Raw genomic sequence first — 26,617 nt, 5'->3', positions numbered from 1 at the left:
CCCTTCACATGATGGGTTGTTAACACATTTACCAACCCATGACAAGGTCACAATGACCTCTGCAGTTCACGGATGACAGGAGGCGGTATTGGCTAGATTTGAACAACGGCGTAAGAGACAGAGGGCAGAGCATCATGAAGAAAGAGCAAGCTCATTAAGACTTGCGGTTGCAGATCACGAATTTGAGTGTGCAAATTTCAGCATAGTGCCAAAACGAAGGGCAAGAAGTTCTACTTTATCAATGCTTTATAAAGTGTCAAGAAAAGAGCCCCTGCGTGCAGTCAAAGCAGTTTGTTGTGCTTACTAAGCGCTGAGGGATGAGTCTTTCGAAATACAAACATAACAAATTATCAGGCTCTTACGCAACTTCAGTTTGGAGGCTTTATTAGCAAATGATGTTCACTAGCCATTGAAGTTACTTGTTTTTCCATTATTTAATTTTTTTTTTCTACCAGAGAGCAGAAGGCTAATTTCGAACCAGACTTTTATGCTCACAGTACTGGTTTGAGCTAATTATGTCTATACTAGGACAGCAGGACCAACATTTATAGTCCAATTTCACCACTACCAGAAAAAAAAAAGTGAGGATTAAAAACCCAGCCACCAAATGATAAACCACAGGGTCAAACTACCCAATTACATCTGATTATTTCCCTAGAGGTGTGAAACCGAGGAAACATGGAAGAAAAGTATTCCTTGGGGAAAAACGGTCGGGTTAAAGAAGATCTAAACACGCCACGCTCTGCAAACCGCTCCACAGCAAGGGCGTTAGTCTAACCCCACTACCCAGGCACAGTAACACAAAGTTATAACCAAACCTGCAGGACCAATTGCAGTCACCCAGATTTGAGTGTCAACACTCGTTACTATGCCGACTGTCACGATGTCATTTCTGGCACCGCCGGTCAGTGCAGTCTCTGCGCTTCCTGCGGCCACGTGACCTCTGACACTCGCCATAGAGGCAAGGGCACTTGAGACACGCGAGCAGGCGGACATATGCAAAAACCCACTCTTTCGCATATCCTTCACTGCAAAAGCACAAAAGAAGCCAAAAACACACACTCTGACTCAAAGAGACGCACTGCACCCTGGGCAAATGACCTTCTGTGAGCAACCAACCATTCTTGTTTGTTCCACATGAGTGCAGGTATATGACTACTGCTGGGCGGGGTCAAAAAGAGAAAGGATTTGTGATGTATTCTGTCATTGAGCTGCCTGTGGCCTAAATCCATAGCAATAAGCCACACAAAAAAACCAAGTGTGACAGAGTGAGAGACTGAACGAATTAAACGACAGCTTTGTTGCAAGTTAACAGTCCTCAAAGGACAAAAAAACACATTAAAACCTCTAACGGGCTAATGAGAGACTCAAAACTCTGATTGAATAAGCACTGTTTGAAACAATGGTAAAATTGTGATAAATCACACATTCAATATGAATACAACAAAAGCCTCTTCATTGCAGAGTTTTGCCAATGAAAGAATGTATTAAACCCTGCCTATGAACCAATCAACAGTTGTAGTCCACAATTTTCTCAGGCCAGATTTGCTCGTCAATCTTCTAAAGTTTGAGAGTACACAATAATAATACAGGTTTAGGGCATTACCTTGCTTGAAATAGCAGAAATACATGCTTTTTAGTGGCTTATTGCTTTATTGCTAGTAGTACTTATTGCAGCTTTTGCCAATAGTATGTTAGTGTGTCTTTCCCTGTTGTGTTGAGCTCTCAAGGAGAGGTCAGACTTTTCTTCAGGCACTAAAGATACAGCAGAGTTACATTCATAAAAACTGCATCTCTCACACACTGAGTTCAGGGGAGGGGGCCGTTCCAAACGCTGATGAAAGGTGACAGCGTGTCAATTCCAATAGAGTGTGTTCCGCCCAGTGAGAGCGAATCCCCATCAACACCCAGAGCGCATACACACACACAAACACACGGGGCCAAAGGGAACGAATCAAACGTATAGTCCAAGTTCATATTGGAGCACACTAAATTTACCTGCCAAATTAATCTACATCCAAGAGATTTATATGCATCAAACACTGCTGCCCTGCAACTACAATACCCATAAGTCATTGCACCTGAGGCAGCAGATAACCAGGCGGTCTTTTTCCTGCAAATCCAGCTTTTTTAATAAGGCCTTTCATTTTGTCACAGCCATCTAATACTGCTTTAAAAAGCCATGCATTTTATTATTAATCAAATTATACTTGGTTAAATCAATTAAGCATTTATTATATGCATAATGAAGGCACCTTTGGAAATAAAGGCTCATTAATTCAAGAGAAGGCTCTTTCTGAAACTTCGGTGCGAGACATAATGGCACGGCAGAGTCATCCAACACACACTGCATTCTTTCACGAAGTGTGTATAAATTGGAAACTTGAAAACCCAAGATGCAAGTTCAATGGGGAGGGCTGACTATTGTCCGCATTGTGTGACAAAACATATCTAATTCTCTAAGAGGTTCACTGGCCATTAGCAGTGTTTATTTAAAATAAAAATATTTTATTTTCTTTCTATCACAGAACAAGTACAGGAATAAACAGATGGCTTTATTAAACAGAATATTTGCAGAGCTTTTGTTCTTCTAAGTGAAATAATTAAAGGAAATACTTCAGTAAATCTACCCAGCAGTCTGGAGACTCTTTGTTCCACTGCAATCCTTTGATTAAAAAAAAAAATAACACTTAAACTTGACAGAAGTTAACATTAAACATCTGAAACCTACTTTAATTCCAGGATATTGGAATATAGATTTAATTTAAATAACTATACCAATGACAAATAACTGGTAAATGATAAAACGTTAAATATCTACCAAGGTACGGACAAGAAAAAGGCTGCAGATGGATTTCAGAAGATACACAACCATACCTCCTTACACAGTCTGATTAGGCCTGCCCTAAACGACAGCTGAACATGTGGGTTATGCAGTGCTGGACTATACAGACAACACAAAAAACACATTAATAGTAATCGGAGAGGTGGGATACATTATCAGGGTTTTTAGCATAGTTAATTAAGGTCTACGACCCATGATGTCCATCTGCTCGTCTGCTTTTTACACCAGAATCGACAAAACCATCTGTGGATGTATATGCCGTCTATACGCATTACCAAACTAATGATTCAACCACAGCAGAAATACAATACAAATGCGACAACCTGCATATAGATACAAGCACGACCAGATCAGAGACTAATCTGAACAGAAAAAGTTTAGTGGTGGACAATAACAAAGTAAATGTAATTCATTACTGTATTTAAGTAGCTGTTTTTTTGCATATCTGTACTTTACTGAAGTATTTAAATTTGGCAAGACTTTTACTTTAACATTTCAAAGTCAAATATCGTACTTTTTACTCTACTACATTTTCAAAATCAGTCGTTCCCTTTTTATTTATGAGTGGATAAAAACGTAACTGGACAAAAGAGCCACCAATCACATTACAGTGCCCATGCTTTGTTTTGAACTTGCCTTGGCGCGAACCAGAGCCGTTAAATATGAGAGTTGCGAACATAGACGTTGCGACACAGTGATCTCGCCGCTGCTCGGTCACGTGATTCGTGTAGCTCAATAGTTCCAAACAAATCGCATTGCCAATGATTTTAGGAAGGGCAGAGAGCAGCAGCTATTATTGCAGCAATTATCAGTAAACGTTGAAGCATAATGTACATTGCTTACTACATTGACACTAAAATAACTTGCATTTAATAGCATTTTTTTTTTGGAGTAGCAGAAACACTGGATTAGTACTTTTTTGTGTGTAATTTTGGAGGGAAATTGGCTGCTCCCATAACATTGAATATATATATATATATATATATATATATAAAATGTGTTGCACATGTTTGTGAACGTATCAAAACATAAGGATGTTAATAATTATGACCATAGACGGTACATAGATGTACAGTAAATACTGTAAATGTATACCTTATGGGAAGAATCCCCTTCCCTCCGAAATTAAACACACACAAAGAAAAACTATTTTTTACTTTTGTACTTTACTCAAGTGAATGTTTAAAGGCAACACTTCTACTTTTACTTGAGTAATATTTTACCTTGAGTATCTTTAACTGAAGTATATGGTATGTGTACTTCGTTTTTGCATTCTTTATATCATCACTCATGATCTTGAGTGTATGTTTTGCAAAAGATAACTGAAACTGGGAAGCCTGAGCAGGGGTGAAATTAGGATTTCAGGTGTGGAGGAACCCTAAAATCTAGTGGTCATTTTGGTCAACTAATTGCTAACACATTACATTTATCTCCAATCCCCTAAAACACATCATCTATGTTGAAACACTTGTTTATAGAGCTCTACATATGCCATTAAAATACATTTAATCCAACTAAGAAAGTTAGAATTAGAATAAATACCATTAAAATAATCTATAAAAGTAGCAACTAAGACCGTAACGGAATGCAACCAGTCTGTTCGCAACTAAACCGTGAAGCTGATTAGCATGCATATGTGCTCTCTTTAGAGGGCTAGAAAAAAAAGAAATCAATGTAAAAAGGATCCATGAATGACAAGAGCACTAAGCCTTGCTCGTTTGAACTCCTCCTGATTGACATCTGACAGCTATAACCTCTGACCTCAGCAGATGCCTACATCGAAGCAGGACACGGGACCCAACCAGAACGGTTTCGCTACTGTGCATGCTAACAAGATTAGCAAGAGCGCAGATGGATCGAAGTACTAATGTACTGCACGTTGGGAGATATTAAACAGGTTAATACTGCAAATCTATTGATTTTCAATTATCATGTAGACAATAGACATCCATTGCCCAATGAGAAATTTAAATCCGAGGTCCAGTTATGCTTTCTGAAATCCAATTAGCTTTATAGTAAGTCTATTTAGTCTGAATGAGTCAAGTCCCCCGAACCACAAGAAATTCCAGCTTTCGACTCCATGTCTAAATGTAGCTGATGTGACAGCTTGCACGTATTTTCCACGTAAATGCATGCATGCGTAATGCGAGAGAGAGAAAACATATTTCATGCTAATATGATTGTAAAGCACCATTGCTCTAGAAGGCAGGAAAAAAAAACAAAAACAAAAACAACACTCTGGGATTTCACTGTCAACATTTGTTTTACTGGTTCTAATGTACGCAAGCACACGGGTCTATCCGGTGACAGAGGGCAGACCGACCATCCATCAGGCGTCCCAAAGTCCACATCAATCTACTCAGGGACGCTGACAAACACATCAACCAAGCGACCTACACTGTCAGCATCCACTTAACCTGCAAACACAGAGCTAGCGCTGTAAACTCACTTAGCATAATCACACACACAGTCATGTACTCATCTGAACACACAGAACACTGTAAGCTGGATAAATGCGGCGCTTTCCAACCCAACCAACATAAGACGGGGTGACGTTGGGTGAACGCAGATGGGAGGGGTGTGCGGAGCAGAGGTGGACGTGGAGTCTTGGATGTGGTTACTTAGCGGATAAATTTATGCATTAAAAGTGCCCAGGTGGCATGGCACTTTGGGAATCAACAGCTGCGAGATGTCAGCATGCGGGGAGCTTCTCTTCAGCCTCATATCACCGACAGCAGCTGTTCGGATGCAGTGGCGGCTGCGCAGCTTATACCGCGGCTTACACCGCTAATGTCACCACCCTCCTGTCAGCCGTTACAAACTCGCACAAGCCTGAAATTCCTGCACGGTAAAGGTAAGAAATCACCAGAAACTCTAGCCCGTCGCAGCGGCGTTGGTGTTGAAATGCTAAGTGGTTTAGCACCATTTCTGTGGAGGTTAACTATGGCAATGAAGCCTGTTTGCACACAGAACCCAGGCTGGTTTTGAGGGGTCTGGCACACGTCACGACTACCCACCCGCGCAGATGATGCCCCCAGGGAAACACGGCAGCATATGGGGCCTTACACAACAACACAGACTTTCTGCTCCAAGTTGACTTTACACACAGCTATAAGAGGAAGATTGCAAAAAAAGATGACAATGTAGTTAAAGAAAACAAAATCATGAATATCAAAAAAACACTGCTGACAAGTTGAGCGTATAGCCACTAGAATCGGATCAAACTGGAAAATAAATAAATAATTAAAGTTGCCTGCCACATCCAGCGTTTTTGATCATTTTCACAAAAATGTCATGGCCCCCAGTATATTTTGATGTATGAATATCTGAACAAGCAATATCAAAAGAACAGACCCTCTGCTTTTAAACAATAAATATTTCCATTTTATTCTAGCTTCATGCATTCTTTATCAACACTTGAATTTGGCATCACAATGAAAGGACTTCGGTTCAACGGTTCAAGGTCCAAATGAGAGTTTCAGTGCAGCTTCAAAGGGCTTTAAACGTCACCTAACGATGAATAAGGGTCTTATCTAGGACCCTTCGAGTCATGACTCGAAATTTTTTTTCATTTTGATGAACGAGTTTGAACGCTTGTCACAGAACCGAGCAAGGCGAGCATTTGTGCTTAAAAACTCTTTATTTAATTTTATAAATGAGCGATCGTTTCGCTAGATAAGACCCTTATTCATCGTCTGGTGTCGTTTAAAGCTGCACTGAAACTCTCATTTGGACCTTGAACCGTTTGGTTCCCATTGAAATCCATTATATGGAGAAAATCCATGAATGTTTTCATCAAAACCCTTAATTTCTTTTCGACTGAAGAAAGAAAGACGTGGACATCTTGGATGACATGGGGGTGAGTAAATTATCAGCAAGAGTTGAACTACTCCTTTAACATTAGTTTTAATTTATATGCTGATGATCGTGTATGATTACATATGATATTTCTTTTTTATGCATCTTCGTATGCGTTTTGATCGGGAGATTCAGTACTCTTTCAGAAGATGCGTTATACTGTAGCACCCCAACCATATAACGGAAAATAAGGAAAGCCAATGGTGGGGGAAAAAAAAAGACAAAATATAGGGCGAAAATTTATCTATTGGTTAATTGGATGGAGGCGGATTTGAATGTTGCAATTGTAAGAAAGGGTTTTAGCAGACTAAATGAAAGCATCTATAGAGCATCATTTAACCAGATTAAACGTTGCAAGGTCAAAATAAAACAAATGGAACATATGCATTTATAAATGATTCACAATAACATCAAAATAATGATGCATGCAGTAAAGAGATAAGATGAATTTCTATTTCATGCCAACTTCAAAGCACCGGCAAGTACGTTAAAGCTAAATTGGCTGTTGAACAAGTGGTTGACTATTCTGCCCATCCTCAATAATGTTGTTCCAGTACAAGGAAGATGTATTCAAAGAGTCGAATGCACTGGAGGAGTTCCTCCATTCCAATCTGACCAAACCTCCTGATGTTTGTACAAAGCTGAGAAAAATAAAAGCCTTTCAAATCAGTATTCATTTGCAGTAAAGACTAGAAGCGGAGCTATTTAAAGCGGCTTATTTCCAGCTAGCCTGCCTACCTGCTGTCTGCCCACACTTCACCGCATGAAATAACCACATGCGACATATGTTTTAATCAGACTCCGTCATGACAGAGGGCTTCTGGGATAGACATGGAATTCAAGTGAAGTCTTCACACAAATCCATTTATCAAATAAACCGTGTTTACACAACCCTGACCTAAAGAGGTTTAATAATTCCTTCCTTATGTTTCTTTCTGCAAAGGAATCGGAACACACAAATGTGTGCAAATTAAAAGCAAAATAATCCACTTTATTTAACCCAGCATGTCTTGATGCCCGGTTGTCATGGCTACAAGTTAAGCAGCCTCTTCATTTTCTCAGATCGAATATTCAACCTCTCGCAGTTTTGCTCATCGACTCGCTTGCATCTGACAAATATGGGCGTTTAGCTGTCTTTACACAACGGAGATGCGAGGAAGCCGGGTAGTAAAAAAAAAAAAAAAAGGGAGGTAAGATGACATAGAGAGAAAATTTGGACTGACATCAACAGCCGTCCTATAGGGGGACACTTATGTCCTTAAGGAGGCCTGGTACCCCACTAAAACCAGTCACATCCCACACACACACACACACACACACACACGACATGGCTGGCTACAAGCCCACGGCACAGATGAGACAGAGTGAGGGGAAATACTGAGAAAAGGGAGATGCATGCTAGGAGAGAGAAAGAGAAGCGCATGAGAGAAAATGAAGAGGAAGTGAAGCCAGAGTACGTGTTTACATAACAGTGCAACTCCTTGAGGGTAGACAAAATGCCTGTCTGTTTGAGTAGAGCAAAATAAATCACTCTAGATCCCTGCATTCAAAGGGAAAAGTGCACTTTAAAGAAATACTTCATCCAAAAATTAAATCTCCATCAATTATACACCCGCATTTCATTCCAAACTTCGTTGAACACGAAAGGTGATATTTGGAAGTATCTGCTGGTTTCTCTTTTCCTTGCAATTACAATGAAAGGGGACTGGAGCTTATACAAACCATAAAAAAAGAACCATCAAACTATTACAAATGTGATTCATACATAATATTTAAAGTCTTCTGAAGTTATATGATAGATTTAAATGATACATGTAGTCAAATTTAAGTATTTTTCATTGAAAACCTTAACATCAGTTCATCTCTGACCAACTGATTCAATAGAAGAAGTACTAAAAAGATTCAATCATGAATCTGACATTGCTACTGCATAAATGTGTCAAGAAAAGCTAGAATGGTCACACAAAGCTATCATTAAACATTCTCTGTGCTTAATGAAGCATTCATTGTACACTGAAAAAAATGATTCTGAGTGCATGTAAATGTTACGTAGTTAAAATGTGTAATATTAACAATAAAATGTTACGTTTATATCTTTACATAATATATCTGGTTTTGAATTTATCTTCATTTGTTCAAAACACAAGACAATGTGCATATTTTTACCTTACAAAATTAATCTAAGTAATCTCAGCCAATCTTTTTAGGCACATGCACTCAACAAACAATACCTTGTTTAATTTACTCAGTGCAAAAAATTACTCCCCTTCCTGTTTTTTGGTCTGGAAACCCCTTGCATTTCAAACGAAGAGGAAGCCTACACGTGGAGACTGAACTCAAGGTAAGAATAAAGTTAGAAAAGTAGGCTAACAATTAAGGTTACTTGGGTTTGTACATTCTTTACAGTGTTCCAATTGTTGTACAAAAATTAGGCTTTAAATGTAATTTGAAGATTGCTTTGTCGTACGTGGATTTTCTGTTAATTACCATGTGGCAACGCTGGGATTGCTTTATGTTGCTTTACGTGTAGTCTAACATTAATTGAAACTTTGCAAGTGGCCATAGAATGGTTTGTTCTAGTGTAATTTAAAGCCAGCGTTATTAATCCAGCAATAAAATAATGTAATGTTAGTGCAAGCACGTGGATCTTTAGAGCAGCCATGAATAAATTAGGGTAACATCAATCGTTTTTTCCCCCCAACCTGGGCCTAATTTTATTCTTTAAAAAAATATGTATTTGTGTTTAAGTGACTGATGGGAACAACAATCTTTTAAATTGGCCAGGCTTAGACCGCTTCAGTGTGTAGATGCGAAAGAATTAACGTTAGGCCTAGGCAAATCGTACGTTATGGGTAATTGCGTTCTTTTACATCCACAAAACCTGCTTGTTTTGCCACTGACATATGCTATTCTAAGTGTCTGACGACATTACCTAAGATCGCGGACAGCTCCAGCGTTAAAATTAACTCGTTAAATCATTTTACTTGATCTAAAAACTGACTATCATATTAGAAAGATTTAAGATTCCAGCTTGGATATTTGGCCGCTATTTATGACAAAACTGAGTTGCAATGACTTTCTGTCTTTCTTTCTTTTTTTTTTCTTTTGTCAAATAGTGCAGATAACCATTATAATATCCTTATAATTTATTTGTGTTCACATAGATGGAATTGACAGCATCCGCGAATAACTCCAAACGTGGGCGCATTTTTAGAAATATTGATTTAGTTTGCGCGCTCTGTTTTTCTTCATGGTTGTGTAAGGTGTTTTTTATACTTTATGGTTCGAGCGCTCATTGGGGTTTTTCAGCCGTCAATCATCTCGTGAACATAGTCCCGCCTTCAGAATGACGCGGTTCACTGCACGCTTCCCCAACGGAGCTCCGAGGGAAAACAAACCCAAAGTAGCAATTAAACCGAAACTGAAGAAAATTTGCTTACTGATGAGCAGGTCAACTAATTGCAGTGTTGTGGAGAGAGTAAAATGTTAAACTATTTTTAATTAGGCTATAGTTGTAGTTACAATTTTTTGCCATGTTTTTGGTTTCTTGCATTGGTCAGTTAACTATAACACTGTGTCCTTACCAGGTGATCCTCCTGACAAGTAGGCTACACTGGATAAAGGTTTGTAAATTTCTCTAAATTGGTTTATTGTAGTGAGAACTGGGGGTATAGTTATAATGTCAAATGGCAAAATTCCTGTTGTCCTGTTTATATAGAAAGTTTTAGTGTTCTTCAATACAGTAGGCCTACATGTGACACAATTACTCATGACCAGTGATGCTGGCATTTCTACAAAAAAAAAAAATGACAAAAATAGTAATGCACAGTAACTTGGATAAGTAACTGAAATCTGAACACTTTTGTCAGTCACAAGCAATAATGCGCTACTATTTCCAAAAACGTAATCAGATTAAATTTACTTATCCAAGTTACTGTGCGTTACTATTTTTGTCCTTTTCTTTAGTAGAAATGATGGCTGGTATTCGATATGAAACCGAAATTGCGACACTCCCTGTGTCACTGTGTGAGAAGGCAGAATCACAACACACCACTTCCAACTATCAGAGTTATCCTTCCCGTCCAGATCCAATGCTACCACATTTTTAAATTACTATTAGTATTCTTTGAAGTTAACATTATAAAATACATAGACCTACAGCACACTGCACATTCTTCGAGCACATGCTTGCACAAATGTACATAAGTATATAGAACAAAACTACCACAGCACGTAATCCCACCAAGATTTCTGTTTAGAGCAAAGAGCTGTATGCATTCTTCACATTAGCAAACAAAAAGTAGGTTAAATTCTCTCTTGTATATTTCACAGTTTTGTGATGACGACGATTCTGCAGCCATCCAAGAGGACATCACTTCATTTGTACTCAACATGTTCGTGGTCACCAAAACCAGGGATGGAGGTCTCGAGAAGCAAGCTGGAATAGCCATCAAGGGATCAGAGGTCCTTTTTGGAATTCCCAGTGTAGCACATGCTTGCACCTATACCTTATGGGCATTATTTATGCCTTGGAACTAAGCTATCCAAATAAATTAAATACACCTTTGGAGGATGTTAACAAAAACATGCCCTCCAAAATCCAGCTTATGGCCTAAAAGTATGACAAACGTTGTTGTTTATAACTCTGTTTGGACTTTTTGGGACTTTGGCTTATTCACCATATCCCCCAGAGTTAAATAAGTCCACACATACCCTTCTCATCTCTGTGCATGCCGTAACAGTCAGACGCACCCACTGTTAGCCTAGCTTAGCACAAAGACTGGAGGTAAACAGATCCAGCTAGCATACTAATCTTAATAAATGACAAAATAACACCAACATTTCCTATTTACATGTTGTGTTTTTTATAGTCACTGTGTGTACAAATAACAAGGTCATATGTGACACAGCCATCTTCAAAACCGTATACATACAGGAAACTATATTCTCAGAAGGTGAATCACTTCTACTTGGTCAGAGTGATTAGCGCAACACTCTGAGCGAACTCTCTGCTCCTCACCACGGGGCTTCTCAGGTGCTGTGAGAAAATCACTGCATAGAAGAAGTGCTTCACCTTCTGAGAATATAGTATCCAGTGTGTATACGGTTAGAAGATGGCTGTGTCTCATGTGACTTTGTTATTTGAACACTCTGTGACTATACAAATCACAACATTTAAATAGGAAAATGTTGGTGTTATTTTGACACTTATTAGGATTAGTATGCTAGCGGGACTGCTGACTTACTGACTTAGTTTACTTAGGTAAACTGCTATTTACCACCAGTCTTTGTGCTAAGCTAGGCTAGCAGTGGGTGGGTCAGACAGAGTTACGGCACACACGTAGATGAGAAAGGTATGTATGGACTTATCTGACTCTGGGGGATATGGTGAATAAGCTTAAGTCCCAAAAAGTCAGAGTGTTCCTTTAAAGTCTTAGAATATGTTACTGTACATGACTGAAAAACACAATTGTATAGAAAATACTCTGTAAATGTTTATTTTTATTGAAAAGTCCTTACTGAGAGTGTTGAAATATAGTTAAACATCTGGTTGGTTGGTTGAGACTGATGTAGTACGTTTAAAGGGATAGTTTACCCAAAAATGAAAATGAAGTCATTAATTACTCACCCCCATGCTGTACCAACCCCGTAAGACCTTCGTTCATCTTCGGAACACAAATGAAGATATTTTTGATTAAATTTGAGAGGTGGATCACTGCTACATAGGCTGCCTAAGACATTGAAACTTGACGGCCCAGAAAATCAATTAAGAAAATGTTTAAATATTCCATGTGACTACAGTGGCTCAACTATAAGTTTATATAGATTTGAAGATCACAGTTCTCGCGCATGCGTCGTGGAAATCTCTTGAACTCTCGGCTTTTTTTCGCACAAAAAGTAGTCTCGTCGCTTGATAAACTTATAGTTGAGCCACTGTAGTCACATGGAATATTTAAACATTTTTTTCATTGACTTTCTGGGCCGTCAAGTTTCAATGTCTTAGGCAGCCTATGTAGCAGTGATCCACCTATCAAATTTAATCAAAAATATCTTCATTTGTGTTCCGAAGATGAACGAAGGTCTTTCGGGGTTGGTACAGCTTGGGGGTGAGTAATTAATGACTTCATTTTCATTTTTTGGGTGAACCAACCCTTGGTCACAGCATGCACATCTTGAAGTATTGAAGGGGAATTTTGTTACCATATTCCTGAAGACAATAAAGCCTGTCAACTTCCACTTAATGTTCCACGTCCATTCCTTTAGCACCACCATAAAGCACAATTTTCTATTGTACACAATGTTTCAACCTGTGAGGTGAATATATTTTATTATACTTTTAAATTTTTTATACTGACCTTGTCAGTTTTTACTATCAAATGGCGAAAATGTCAACTTATATTTGATTAGCACATTCCACGGGGATAGTACCAGTTTTGAAATAGTAGTAGTAAAAAATAACTATTTGCATTTATACTTTCAGTAAAAAACTAAGTTTTTAATAATGAGTAAATGTAACTTTAAAATACACTAACATTAAAAAAAAAAAAAAATAGATCCCACTTGAAATTTGTAATATGGAAATGTAAAAAGCTTGTTGGATTCAATCAAAATTACTCATTCAGAACTCTTAAAGTTATGTAGATCACACACATAAATAAATTACTACAGCAATGCTAAAATTAAGTTAACTTTATGTGAAAATTCTATTTCAACAAACAGAAAAATTAAGTAGTTTCAACAAAGACTTGTCTTGTTGGATCTACGTAATAAAGTTATGCAAAAAAATTCATTATATTTTTTAAGTAAATCAAGCAGATTATTTTTATCAGTGTAATTGCATGGAAAAAAGGGAAAAGTTCAACCTTCAATTTGTTTATCATGGAAGACAAAAAAAAAATATGCATTTAAAACAATATAATGGTGGGTGAATGAATCATGTCAGCCTTTTCAATTATAGGTGAACTATCCCTTTAAGATGTTCAAGTCGTAACCCTTCACTCTGGCTCTGATTTACTGAAAACAGGAAGTTGGAAGGTGAATCTGACACCGTAATTTCATTCGGATTCAATCCGATCAATTCTTGATTGAGTTTCTTGTGCGAGCCCTGGCCATGTGCAGCCGTGTTTAATAGAATCGCAGGCTCTGATACCACTTCCCCTCGCTCTCTGGCCCAACACACACACACTGACAGCACATGAAAAAGAGCCCGTTTGCTTTTCTGCTGAAGAAATGGCTCTTTCTGTCAACGAGCCTGTGGCGTTCTGTAACAGCAACCCAAAATGGCTCTGTGTGCAGTCCGACACGGTTAGATTTATGTCTGGATGTTAAACCTACGGGTCCACAGGGGTCAGGAGGGGTCGTCATGAGAGACTGATGGCCTGGGACAATGGAGGGGAGCTATATGTGATTGATGCTGAGGGGGCTTAACGTAACGGCCCGCTACAACTCTTCAGGCAATCGGATGTCATAGAAGTAACAAACACACACGCATGAAAGAACCCAAGGAACACAACAAACACAAATAATACAACCTCCACACTTGCCTACAGTCAACGAGAGACATAACACCAAAGGCTTAAGGGAATTGCGTCAAATACATAAAAATTATGATAAGGAGAGAAAGCGGGAAAAAAAAACTATTTTATTAGAATCTTCACAATTTAAGTTAAGCTCTATGGACAGCGTCTGACAAAGATGGTTTGTAAAAAAAAAAAAAAAAAAAAAAAAAAAAAAAATCAAACAGTAATGCAGGTACAAAGGAAGTCTATGGGACAAGATATTCCCAAATGGTTTAAAAGCCAAAATGTGATTAACAAAATATGTACAAGCAAGCACTAATACCATACCGGTAATACAAATACTACTAATAAACAATATAATAATTTAACATTAATTTGCTAATAAATTTAAAAATTATTATTATTATCATTATTATTATTTGTATCACTCAAACGGTTCCCACAAACCTTAAGGCCTCAAACCCTAAGTTACTTGATCATGAGCTTGTTCTTTTCCGAAAAAATAAATAAATAAATAAACAAATAAAAATATACGTTTTACCAAAAAAAAAAAAAAAAAACACTAAAAAATATTTTGTTTACAGTATAATTTGGACCAATCATGACGGAATTCTGAAATTGTTAAGCAACGCCACTTAAACTTTCAAAACTATATATTTGAACTATCTTGGAGCAATGGCTTGCATCAGAAATCCTGACCGTAAGTCCACTACCGCAATTTCTGCTTTTTACAACCCGAAGAACGAATCGAAATTGTTTTCCATGGTAAATCGACAGCGTGTCATAGATGCAGTTGACAGCACTTAACTTGTATTGAACCCAGAACATTTCAGTAAAACTTCCCCATCACAAACCCATTACCAAATGCAGAGATGATGGCAATCGAAGCCTCAAGATTTGAAAAAGCCAAAACCTTCCGTCACAACGCAATCCACTCACGAGGTGTTCCCAGCCATTTTGCATACAAACATAGCTCCGCAAGTAAATCAGCAATATGAATGAATAGAAAGAAAAGGGAAAGAACGAGCATGTAAAAACAGGAGGGAGAGTGAGAGGATGCATTCAGGAAGGGAATTGGCAGCGGATCTAAGAATAGCCTCTCCCTGCACTGAGGACTTCGTTTTTTTTTCCAGAGCAGGTAATAAAGAAAATTGATGAGCCGTTAGCTGAATCCCAAAGCCCTAGAACTGCCGGCTTAAACCTGTCTACCGTGCTTTCTCGGGGGTATGTGTGTGCATGGCAGACAGAGAAAGAGCCGCGATGACCTACGAAAGAGAGAAACGCAGGTGGAAACCGCGAGAACGCTGTTTGCGAAAGCCGCTGAAATCCTGGGTTCTCTGAGGTGGTCTTATCTTGCTGTATAATGCTGGCTTTAAGGCCCAAGAGGCTTCAGAAGCATTTCTGGACAACAGTGCGAGAAACTCTTACACTTGAACCAAATAAAACAAAAAGCCTCTGACAATTCATCCCGTGTTAGAAGAAAGCTGTCAAAGAGCCTAAATTGATTCAGGGATGTGATCACATTAAAAGGCTTCTCAGTAAAAAAAGCAGCTGGAGTCTGGTAATGGACCGGCCGCGAGAAAGGCTGTTATGACATAACTATTCTTTAAAAAAAAAAAAAGGACAGTAGCAATCTCTGTCAGCAAGAAACAAATATTTAGTATCTATTAACCGGGAATGAAGGGACGTCCCACCGCTTAAAAGCATCAAAAACAGTCAGGAGCGTCTGCTCTCCGTAAATGTTAGTGGGCGTGCGCAAGGCAAGGTCCACTCTTTTTAATTACTGCCGGGCGATTAGAAAGGACACCTGAAGCGACAGCCGAGTTGAGTACTAAACATTTTGGCGGTAGAGAGTTTGTACTCCCAAAAAGGAGCAAATGTCAGCAGGCTAGAGGGAAATGCCATGTGTGCGTGTGCGCGTGTGTGTATGTGAAATGCAGAAATGCAGTCACATTCATTGCACAGACTCACGCACAGTGTGGATCTCAGAGCAAGTGACTTTTACATCTAAACACGGCTCAATTTAAAGGACAAGTAGACAGTTTATGCATTCCTTTACTGTTATATCCCCAGGCAGCAGGGACGGAGGGAGCCGATTTATTACAATATTATAATATACTGTAGCAGTTCAGAGTCACTAGGAGTGCAAATAAAAACAAGCCTTTTCTTTATACGAAATATATTTAGAACCTTCTGGAACAAAAAAAATAAAAATTAAATAAAAAACTGAGGTTTTCATTTTCTATCCTACCTTGAATATGGTAAAAATACAAAGCATGGTCAATTTATTTTAGTATTTTTTTTTAAACTATTTGCTACATATAATAAGAGTATAAACCATTATTTTTCTCTCAAACAATACGACCAGGAACATTTATTAGCTAAATATGGTCCATTATGATGTGTCTAGTATCTGTAGAACCGCATTTTTCCATCTTAAAAATATATCTAAATTACGCCATATGCTCTCATTGACAAATGAGATAGCCCTTATAGTCCTTCACGTCTATTGCGATCTCAAAACTCCGGCCAGTTGATAATACCTAGAATATCAAAATCGAAGGCTGGCGGTAGATCCTTTTACTATTTAGCACCAAAACTCTGGAACAGTCTTCCTAACATTGTCCGGGAAGCAGACACAATCTGTCAGTTCAAATCTAGACTAAAAACACATCTCGTTGGCCTAGCATACACATAACACACTATAGACTTCCTAAATTCAAAATTAGGCTGCATAGTTTAGATCAGCCAGAACCAGGAACACGTCCCGTAAATCCTGATGTACTTGGTACATCAAATGAAGGATGGCATCTACGCTAATATCAGTTTCTCCGTTTATCCCGAGGGACCCTTTATGGTGGACCTGCGCCTGAACCCATCCCGACTCATCCTTAAGTGCCGGCCTCATCGACACGACAGCCACCAGCACTGATCCTCAACATATCGTCTCCAAACCGGCGTGATTACTTCGACTTCCAAACAGATGGAAATGGACAATTATCTTAAAGTTTCGATCCAATTTGTTTTTTAATCACTGTTCTTTCGTTGGCCAGAGGCCTCCATTTTGGAGTTTTGGTTCCTTGCCACTGTTGCCTTGCTTTTGGCTTGCTTAGTTGGGGACATTTAATATTCAACAATATTATTGATCTGTGTTGTATTATTTTCATGTTATCTCTGTGAAGCTGCTTTGATTCAATCTGTATTGTAAAAAAGCGCTATATAAAAAAAGGTGACTTGACTTAACATCACCTTCAAATCATTAAAGAAATCACGCCGTCTCATTTGATTTCCAGTGTTTTGGATTCACAGATTCGCCAACTGCAAGCAGATCTCTTCACTTTAAAGACTTGACATTGGAGGACTAAGTACAGGAAACACTACTGCAATCAACTCAGGCAGAAAAATGCCTGTTCTTGGTCTGCAGTCTCCCTGGAGGGGCAAAGACTCTGTGCTACTACAGGGAAACTGCCCTTCAACCTTCAATTTGGATTAGAAATTCTTCTAGAAATTAGAAAAAAAAAAAAGAACCGTATATGCAGCGGTTGTAGAGTATCATTTGTGTTCTCTGCCTGCATATCCAAGCATGTGTTCATCTGCAGTAATGCAATTCACAATGTCATATCTAATTACAGTCCAAGCACACATGCACACAACCATGCCTCCCCATGAGAATGGGACTAGTGGAAGCGTTATGGCTTTCTTTCTGCATGGGTGAACCACAAAACTGCCTAAAAGAATGTCTATCAAGAGCCTTGAGGGATATCCCATAGAGGGAGAGGGAGGCAGGCTATGGAATGGTCAAAGAGACAGGGTGACATCTCGTGTTTGCACAAGCCTGTATACGCATGAGTCTATGTCCATTATAAAGTGCAGCGTGAGCTAGATGTCTTCCTGGATGTATGCAGAGGCCTGAAAATCCTGTCTCAATACGGACGGATTTTCATGTCTCTGCAGATTGAGTATTTACACGGCCGATCGGTCACTACTTCCTGTCTTGCTCATGTATGCCCTCGCCGACTCTCCTTCAAACTGGGATTAACATTAAGTGCTCAAGGGTCCTCATGCTTGAACGCCGGAGTCTCGGTCAGTACGAATGTATGACAGATTTGCATACAAAATGAAGAAAACCATGAAATACAAATAATAATGAAAAGTCAAATTTAAATTTAGCGTTCCAGGATATAAAATGTAATTAGCTCACTATTAAAACAATATATGCAAGTGAATTGAAAGTTACCATCACATTATAAAAAAAATAAAGGTCTGCTAAATTTCACAAATAAATGTGACAAACTGCAGTAAAAGATTTGTGATGAATGTCTGTGTGTGTGTGGTTATAAAGAGCTCTTGCTTGCCTTCGGGGCTCTTAAGAATTGCTTATGCGGTGGTGTGTACGTGAAGTGTGTATGTGAAGTGTACCCGTGTTAGGAGTAGATGACCTAAGCCCATTTTCTATGCAGAAATGCGCATCTTACATAATCCATGAGATGTATGGAATAGCCCTTCTCAGCTTTTCCCCATTGTGTGTAGAGAGATGATCTTTTCTTGCCCTCTACTGAGGTAAGCAAGAGTAGAGCACCTAATGTCACACACACACACACACACACTACTCGAACACAAATCAAAACCGGTGTTGGTGAACATACATCAAAACAATTTCCCAGGAGGCACTGCTTTTCACAGGACACATTTCCCCATAGAATATAGCACTTTCTTCCCTAGTGGTACTTAAGGTGTGTGCACGATAAAAAAGGGCCAATGACATATTTTGAGAATTACAGATTTTTCAGGGCAAGCAAAGTTGCTTTTCATTATTGGAGTGACAGAATAAGCGCTACCTGATAAATTACAATTATGATTAGCAAAGTTCAGGCATTAACTAATGTTGATATAGTACATTAACTAATCCATTAGTTATGAACAAAACGTAAACTTCTATTACAGGATTTAGTAATGTTAACATATAAATACACTATTGTTTATTGCTCCTCCATATTAACTTACACAACTTGAAACGTAAAAAGTCTATTGGTATTAGTGGAAATGAATTAAAAAATAGTTTAACAAATACCGCAAAGGTACTCCATGAGACCGAATGCATGAACTAATGTTATCCAATTGAATAGTATTGCAGACCAAATTAGTGTTTGTCTGTTCATGTTTAATGCTACATAAAAATAAATGCGTTTTTTTTTAAAGTATTATGTACTCTAAAAAACTAACCAGGATAGAACAGATTTTTTTTTTTTTTAAGTTACTTTTCGGGGCTAAACACTGCAATATTTCTAGAGGGGCTGCTTTGTCGTTTGTCTCTCACACACAGAGTTCAGAAAATGAGAATACTGATGAAATACTCAACTGTATCATAATCAGTCTGGAACAAATATTTGAGCAAAAACAAAGACATATGGCCTGGCAAGGATAGTGTTATTGCTAATATATGAAGTCATTGCTAAGTGTCACAAGAACATTAATTAGCTTCCTTACTAAAAGTGCGAGGAGAATTAATTACTTTTTTGTAAGGGTTTGTTGACACAGAAAGACCCAATTTGCTTTCCTGCCAACAAAGAACACTTGGGTGCGTAAATACTCAATTAAACTTTTGTTTTGCAATGGAAACCGTTGCAGGGATCTTTATTAGCACATTTGCAGGAATGCAGTCCACAGATCTGCCAAACTTTAACATAACAAAACTTGTGTGCGTGGGACGTGGGTTTAAAAATTAGAAAATACTCCAAGCTAAAAAACCTATCAATGTTAAGCATGGGGGAGGTTCGGAAAGAGCGAGTACTGATTGGGGTTTGTGGATGGATTACGCTCATCTGTAATGTAGGGGTGACCTGAACAAACTCTTCTCACTGCTCATAATCACTGCTTCTGCCAGGGGAGGCTCTCTCATTCCTACTGTATGTAGCAGAGACGACTGCAATTCCTCATGAATTCAAGATGAGGAATAGGAACCACAGAGACGCCAAGAGAGCGCAAAGAGCTTTTTCTTGTTTGTTCAAGATTCATGCTGCAAGGCGTTTTGTTCTGATTTGGCATGGAGAGCACTTGAGTAAACTTTGCCATGGAGGAAACCTCAATGAAAAAGAGACTTAATGTGATGAATTTTTAAGATGTACATTAAATTATGATACAATAACGCTCAAGCCGGGGAATTAACTGTGTGGGGTTAACAAATGAGATACAATACTTTTGAAAACCTGAATACAAACATACCGCTAACAAAATACTTCTATTTTAATAAAATAAAAAAAATAAAAAAAACAGATGAACCATTTACTTTTGAATAATAACATTATTATTATTAACTATACATATAAAACGAATACTATTAAAACAAAGTTAATATTAAAATCAATTTATGCTGCTTGTTATTGCAGTAGTTTGATTTTTTTAGTTTCAAAAAGCAGGAACACAGAATATGTTTATGCAAATAAGAAAATAAAAACATTGTTATATGAAAAAATAGCCTGTAATGTTGATCATACATTTTTTTTAATCAAATCTCTACTTAGAGACAAAAAGAAAAGAAAAATGGTACATTTAAAATAAAAATTACCAGACTAATCGACCATCCCAACAAATTCTACTTCTTTGTGCAAAACTAAAAAAAGGAATTAAAAAAATGAAAATGTAAATTACCAAAATAAGAGAGATCATACAAAATGCATGTTATTATTTTTTTTAGTACCGTCCTGAATAAGATATTTTACATAAAATAGGTTTACATATAGTCCATAAGAGAGAAAAAAAAGCTGAATTTATAAAAATAACCCCTTTCAAAAGCTTACAAGCCCTTGATTCTTAATACGGTCTCTCATGACCTGGATGATCCGCAACCGCAAAGTGATGGTTGTTCATGAGTCCCTTGTTTGTAATGAGCAGTTAAACTGCCCAATGGCCTTCAGAAAAATCCCCTCAAAGTCCTGCAAAAGTTCCCCAAAAAATCCCTCAAAATTTTCAGTTTTGACTGTATGATTTTAAGATGCATATTTTCACACCGAGGACAATTGAAGCACTTAAACACAAATAGGTTTAAACATTCACTGATGCTCCAGGAGGAAACACGATGCATTGAAGTCTGGATAAAGAAAAATTGTGTGTATTTATATATATGCATACACATAGTGTGTATGTGGACATCTTTGGTTCTTAATGCATCATGTTTCCTTCTGGAGCATCAGTGAATGTTTGAACCTTTTATATTATTTGTGTTTGAGTCCTTTAATTGTCCTCTGTATGATTTTGAGATCCATAGTTTCACACTGTCACTGCTGGAAAGGGTTCAAATACACAAAAGATGCAGTTTAACTGTTAATGACAAAGGGACTCAAGAACAAACATCAAAAAACATCACAGGGAGCACCACTTTATACATATTGCAACATTATATAACCAACTAATTAATGTCCAGACTGAAACTCATGTATAGTTCAGACAAGCATTCTCAAATTTGATTGGTCCAGGAGCCGGTGTACACATGCTGATGTTTACAGCCAATGTTTTACATCAGAGACATCAGTCCTGCCATGTTTGTTGTCTCTCTTTAGCTGGCCAAGTCCCTGTTGTGGCGGAGCAGGCCTTAGCGCAAGCCTCCGGGGAGAGTTGCTGTGTCTAATTGGATAACTCTTACTGTGATTCACCACAGCGCTCTGGTTGTTTCTGTCTGACACAGCCTGCCCTCCATTTGTTAAATTAGAAGGCAACGATGACAGTGGTGAGAGGAGCAAGGAACAGAATGGAAATACATATATAATCACACACTTCCCTTTTAGTGCCATTTCTACACAGCACTTAATGCAATTTAGAGCAACTCAAAGCACAGGCATGACAAAAGTGGAAGAGATAGACAAGGAGATATGCTACTCCATTTAACTGGTCTAAAATTCAAGACACCATTTACTTGATTAATGCATGTTCCTGGTCTTACTGTGGATGATTTATTAGTGCATGTTATTTCAAAGGAATAAATCCTATGAATGTATACAGAAATTAAGGCGCATATATATATATATATATATATATATATATACACAGACACACACGAATAAAATGAATCTCATCGAATTTCAGTATTTTTTTTATCCATTACTCAAATGCAGCCCCCCCCCCCATATCATCATTTCATGATATGAAAATGAAAATATAATTATCAGCCTAAAAATTAAGAATAAAGAGAGTGAATCACCTCTGAGAAAGTACCTTCAGATGAATGACTGAAGAAAATCTGAGTTTGTTGAAAAAACTCAAATCAGACTCGACTTCAAACTGAACACCTGCAAACTCCAGAATAGCATTTACTTTCTCAAGAACTCCGATAACCTCATCTGTGGCATGTATGTAATTATCTTGTCGTGTTTTATAATATTGCCATGGCAACAGCCACTGCTTCTGGAGCTTAAAAAAAGCATGATATAAAAAGTGTTAAAACTTTTTTTAGGACACTTTGTTGTTAACAGATAATTTGTGATAGATTCATGAGTTCAGGCAAGCCAGTTTTCAGAATGAAATCACTTCCATCAGAGGAAATTAAAAGAGGGCCTTTAATTAAAATACATTGTTCAACATGAACAAAAGTAACTCTTAAAGAAGGATAGCAAGCTCTAAGCTTTCATCTCCATGCTAAATATTAATGTAGTAAAGCAAGTCTGAAAACTCGGGTTCCATTGGACTGACCTGAGCCTCCCACTGCCTTCATTCATCCTTGGCTCACTCCAGATTAGCCAGGAGGTAAAAAGTGCCAACTCACAGAAGCTTGTACTAAAGCACAAAGGGTTTCGCCCTAGCTCTGAGACGTACAATGAAAAGAAAAGGAAAAGAAAGGGGGGGTGGGGGCATTTTTGGGTTTGATTTGTATATTTTGATTGTCTGTAGGTAGTAGGTAGTTTTTATTTCGTACCCGCAGGTAAAATTGTATTACAGATAAAAAAGTATTCGGTCATCCACATAAAACATACAATACAAATATTTCACGTAGCCTACAAATGAACAAATGGACAACTAGACTTCATGACAAACTGCGCCTTGACACATACGTTATCCGTATTAACTGTCAAGTGCTAAAAACTACTCTCTTATCATTTAGTAATTCAATTGCGGCTGGAACAAAAGTATTCTTATATCGTCTTGTTTTCCATCTCAAAGCCGCAAAACGGCGACCAGACGGAAGTAACTTAAAATCATTCCTTAGGGGATGCGACTGATCACTCAAGACAGCACTTGCTTTCCGATACAGCTGATCTGTGTATACATTTCCTAGGTTCCTTTGATTTACTCCAATTATTTTACTCGCCCATCTTACAATTTGGTTTAGGGAGTTTCTGTTCTTCACTGACAGACTTCCATAACACACCACTATGGAAAAAGACATAAGAGATTCAATAAAAGCGAAATAAAACAAACTCAGCATACGTCTGTCGATGTGAAATTTTGCAAGTTTCCTAAGGCATCTCAAACGTTGATGACCCTTTTTACAGACCATGTCACAGTTAGATTCAAATGAAAGTTTTGAATCTATAATTGTACCCAGATATTTAAAACTCTCCACCTGTTCCACAGTCTGTCCTTTAATAATCGTAGTAACGTGATCAACGGTGCGCGTTCTAAAATCAATTATCATGTCTTTCGTTTTGGTAGTGTTTAACTTTAAATGGGAATCATCGCACCAGGTCACAAAATCCTAGTGCTCGAGTGTTGAGACAAATTGCAGGGGTTCCACCTCTCAGTAATAAACTGGTACTCGAATATATTCCCTGAAACCAAATGAAATCAAAGATAAACAAAAATACTTTCGTAAACCATTAGGAGTACACATAAAAGGCATGGCTCACCCAAAAACTATCCCAATAATTTGTATTATATGTATGAGACTTTCTTCTTTCAGCAAAACACAGTTTTATTAATTAATATCCTGGCTCTTCCCAGCATTGAAATTACAGTTTTAGAAGCTCCAAAAAGCACATCCATACTAAAAGTAATCCATTCAACTCCAGTGGGTTAATAAATGCCTTCTGAAAGCCATGGGTTTTAGGAAGACATTTTTAAATAGGTAATTTAAAACTTATCATATTTAATACTTTATAAACTATAATCACTGGCTTTCAGCAATGGCCGTGCACGTGTTCACAAGAGAGTCGAGTTTTGGCGGAAGGGTGACCTCTGATGACGTAGAACATAGAAGAACTTTTAATAAATGACCGGGTTTTGTTTTGCTCTGTCCTTTGCACCTCCGTGTTAGTCAATTCTCACATAAGCTTACGCTACACCAACGTCATATGTCAGGTCAGAGGTCACCCATTCTCCAGAACTCAACTCTCACATGAACACAAGTACAACTTTTATGATGGATGGGTGTGCTTTTTGGAGCTTCAAAAAAATCAGGGACTATTCAACGCCATTACAAAGCTGAGATGATATTATTTAATATATTTCCAATTGTGTTCAACTGAAAGATGAAAGTCATACACCTAGGATGTCTTGAGTAACTTATGGGATAATTTTAATTTTTAAATAAACTATTCCTTTAACCACTGACTGCAAACATATTTTTCTAATAAAAATGGGAGTATTCTGACCCAATTAGTGATAAATCTGTGCAAATATGTTGTTACAGTTGATGTTTCACCAGAACCTGATTGTTTTAGAGGTCTCTTAATATAAAAAGGACTGTGTTCCCATCTTTTCTCCAAGTATTATAGACCTCCTCTGTCCAGACACACATGAATGACACGTGGAGGTGAGCTGCATTCACCCACAGTACAAATTTATCGGGCTTAAATGTCACCAGCAGACGGCTGCCCTTCTCAACCCCTGCGGAACCCTGTCACGAGTGTTGTAAAGCACACAAGAGCCTGGGGAGGCTATTAGAGCTGAAATCAACCCCCCGGTGACGGAATTATGCCCCAATAATACCAGAAAAGCCAGGAACAAGCGGACAAATGAGTGATCGTGGGAGCAGCGGACGTTTTGAACAATGATGAGGATGATGATCTAAGGGAGGATCGCAATCAGTGGTGGGTTTGTCCCAGTTTTTGGGAATCATGGGGCGGCCCGCCAGAGTCTGGCTGAAGTAGACCAAACTCAGATTTGAGATGACAAAGCCTTATTTCTCAACAGAAAGCGGACTTCTCGTCAGATTTGCCGCTTCATAATTAGCGTGTTGTAATTACAAGAAGGCTCTTTTAATAGCCTGTGTTGTGAAATGTGTGAATGCGGGTAGGCTCAGTGAACACTGGGTCATAAACCGCTCTCTAATCAGCAGCCATAACTCTGTTGCCCGGCAACCAGAAGTGTTCAAAAAACTCCATGCAGCAACTGTTTACATTTCAGTGTCAGCGGTGACTGCACATGAAGCTTCCCTCAATCTACAGGGAAGCCGTGTTAAAAATAAAAATGTGTAATGAAAGCACAGAGGGGGATCATGGGACCCTTTTTCTGAACACAAGTAAACAAATAAAATGTAAGACTCTTTGGTTTTAGAGAAGGTTTACTAAGACGTCTCTGCTAATCAACGATGAAACCATACCTAGTCTTGCTTGATGATACTTTAGATTATAAAGTCTAGTTCCATGCTGCGGCGTATTCTGGCCTCAACTGGCCCACTTAGATGTAATATAACTATTGGATCTTTCAATGATTCTGTGCCAAAGTCTTTCTGAACTGGACACCCAAGACAGCAAACACCAAAAGCAACAAAGTAAACAAAAAAACTTCAACATCTGGCTGTAGAAGAGGAGGTCATCAAGATAAAAGAAACGCTGCCACCACTGGTCCTGAAGGGTTAATTATCTCCATTATTCAGTGGGGCCTGGGAAATTCAAGAATCGATTGGGACAGATCCGACAACCAGCATCTACGGACTTTGAGAACAATGCATCTGTCCAGTTCATGGGTGGCAACTGTGTTTTCGTTCAAACACATTCACATCAGGGTGGTCTTGTCCTGGAGGCCCCCTCTAGACAAAAACAGGGTCAGGGCCACAGGGGCACAAACAAACCAAACTTGTCGTCTTTGATTCACTGCCAGGGAGTCAATCCAACCCACTGGGAAAGTGACGGCACAGGAAATAAGGGTCAAACTGTGCTTTCCTCAAGGTGTCCGTGCTTTGTTTACAGCTGTTGTGGCAGAGAGGTGTGCAAGGGAGTGTGCATATGCGAGTGCCTGTGTGTCTATCCAAGCCAGGTTGACTTTTAAACCAGACATATGTTCAGGGAAGATCTGTGTATGCACATTTCATATTGGTTGCTATTTTCACAGGGGCTGGAAGCAGATAACACTGCCTTTGAAAGAAAGATGTGGCTATGTGTTTTGGGACTTTGTGCAATATTTTAGGCGAGAGTTAGAGATACGAGAGAGATGAAAGAAATGATAGATTTGACAAGGTAGATAG

The 26,617-nt window shown here is 38.4% G+C and overlaps 1 protein-coding gene and 1 long non-coding RNA gene across 2 annotated transcripts in view; one reads left to right on the top strand and one right to left on the bottom strand.

Annotated features, from left to right (window-relative positions):
* snd1 (staphylococcal nuclease and tudor domain containing 1) overlaps positions 1-26,617 on the bottom strand; it is a 182,500-nt gene that overhangs the window by 26,610 nt on the left and 129,273 nt on the right. The window lies entirely within an intron of this gene.
* Positions 8,959-11,154, top strand: LOC120490355 (uncharacterized). Its single transcript, XR_016149780.1, has 3 exons — positions 8,959-9,044; positions 10,291-10,326; positions 11,036-11,154. It is a non-coding gene; the product is annotated as an uncharacterized LOC120490355 (long non-coding RNA).

Source organism: Pimephales promelas, chromosome 24 (assembly GCF_988280905.1).
Source record: "Pimephales promelas chromosome 24, fPimPro1.hap1.1, whole genome shotgun sequence".
NCBI lineage: Eukaryota > Metazoa > Chordata > Actinopteri > Cypriniformes > Leuciscidae > Pimephales > Pimephales promelas.
The sequence above is the reverse complement of the archived record's forward strand: the minus strand, read 5'-3'. Positions and strand labels throughout refer to the sequence as shown.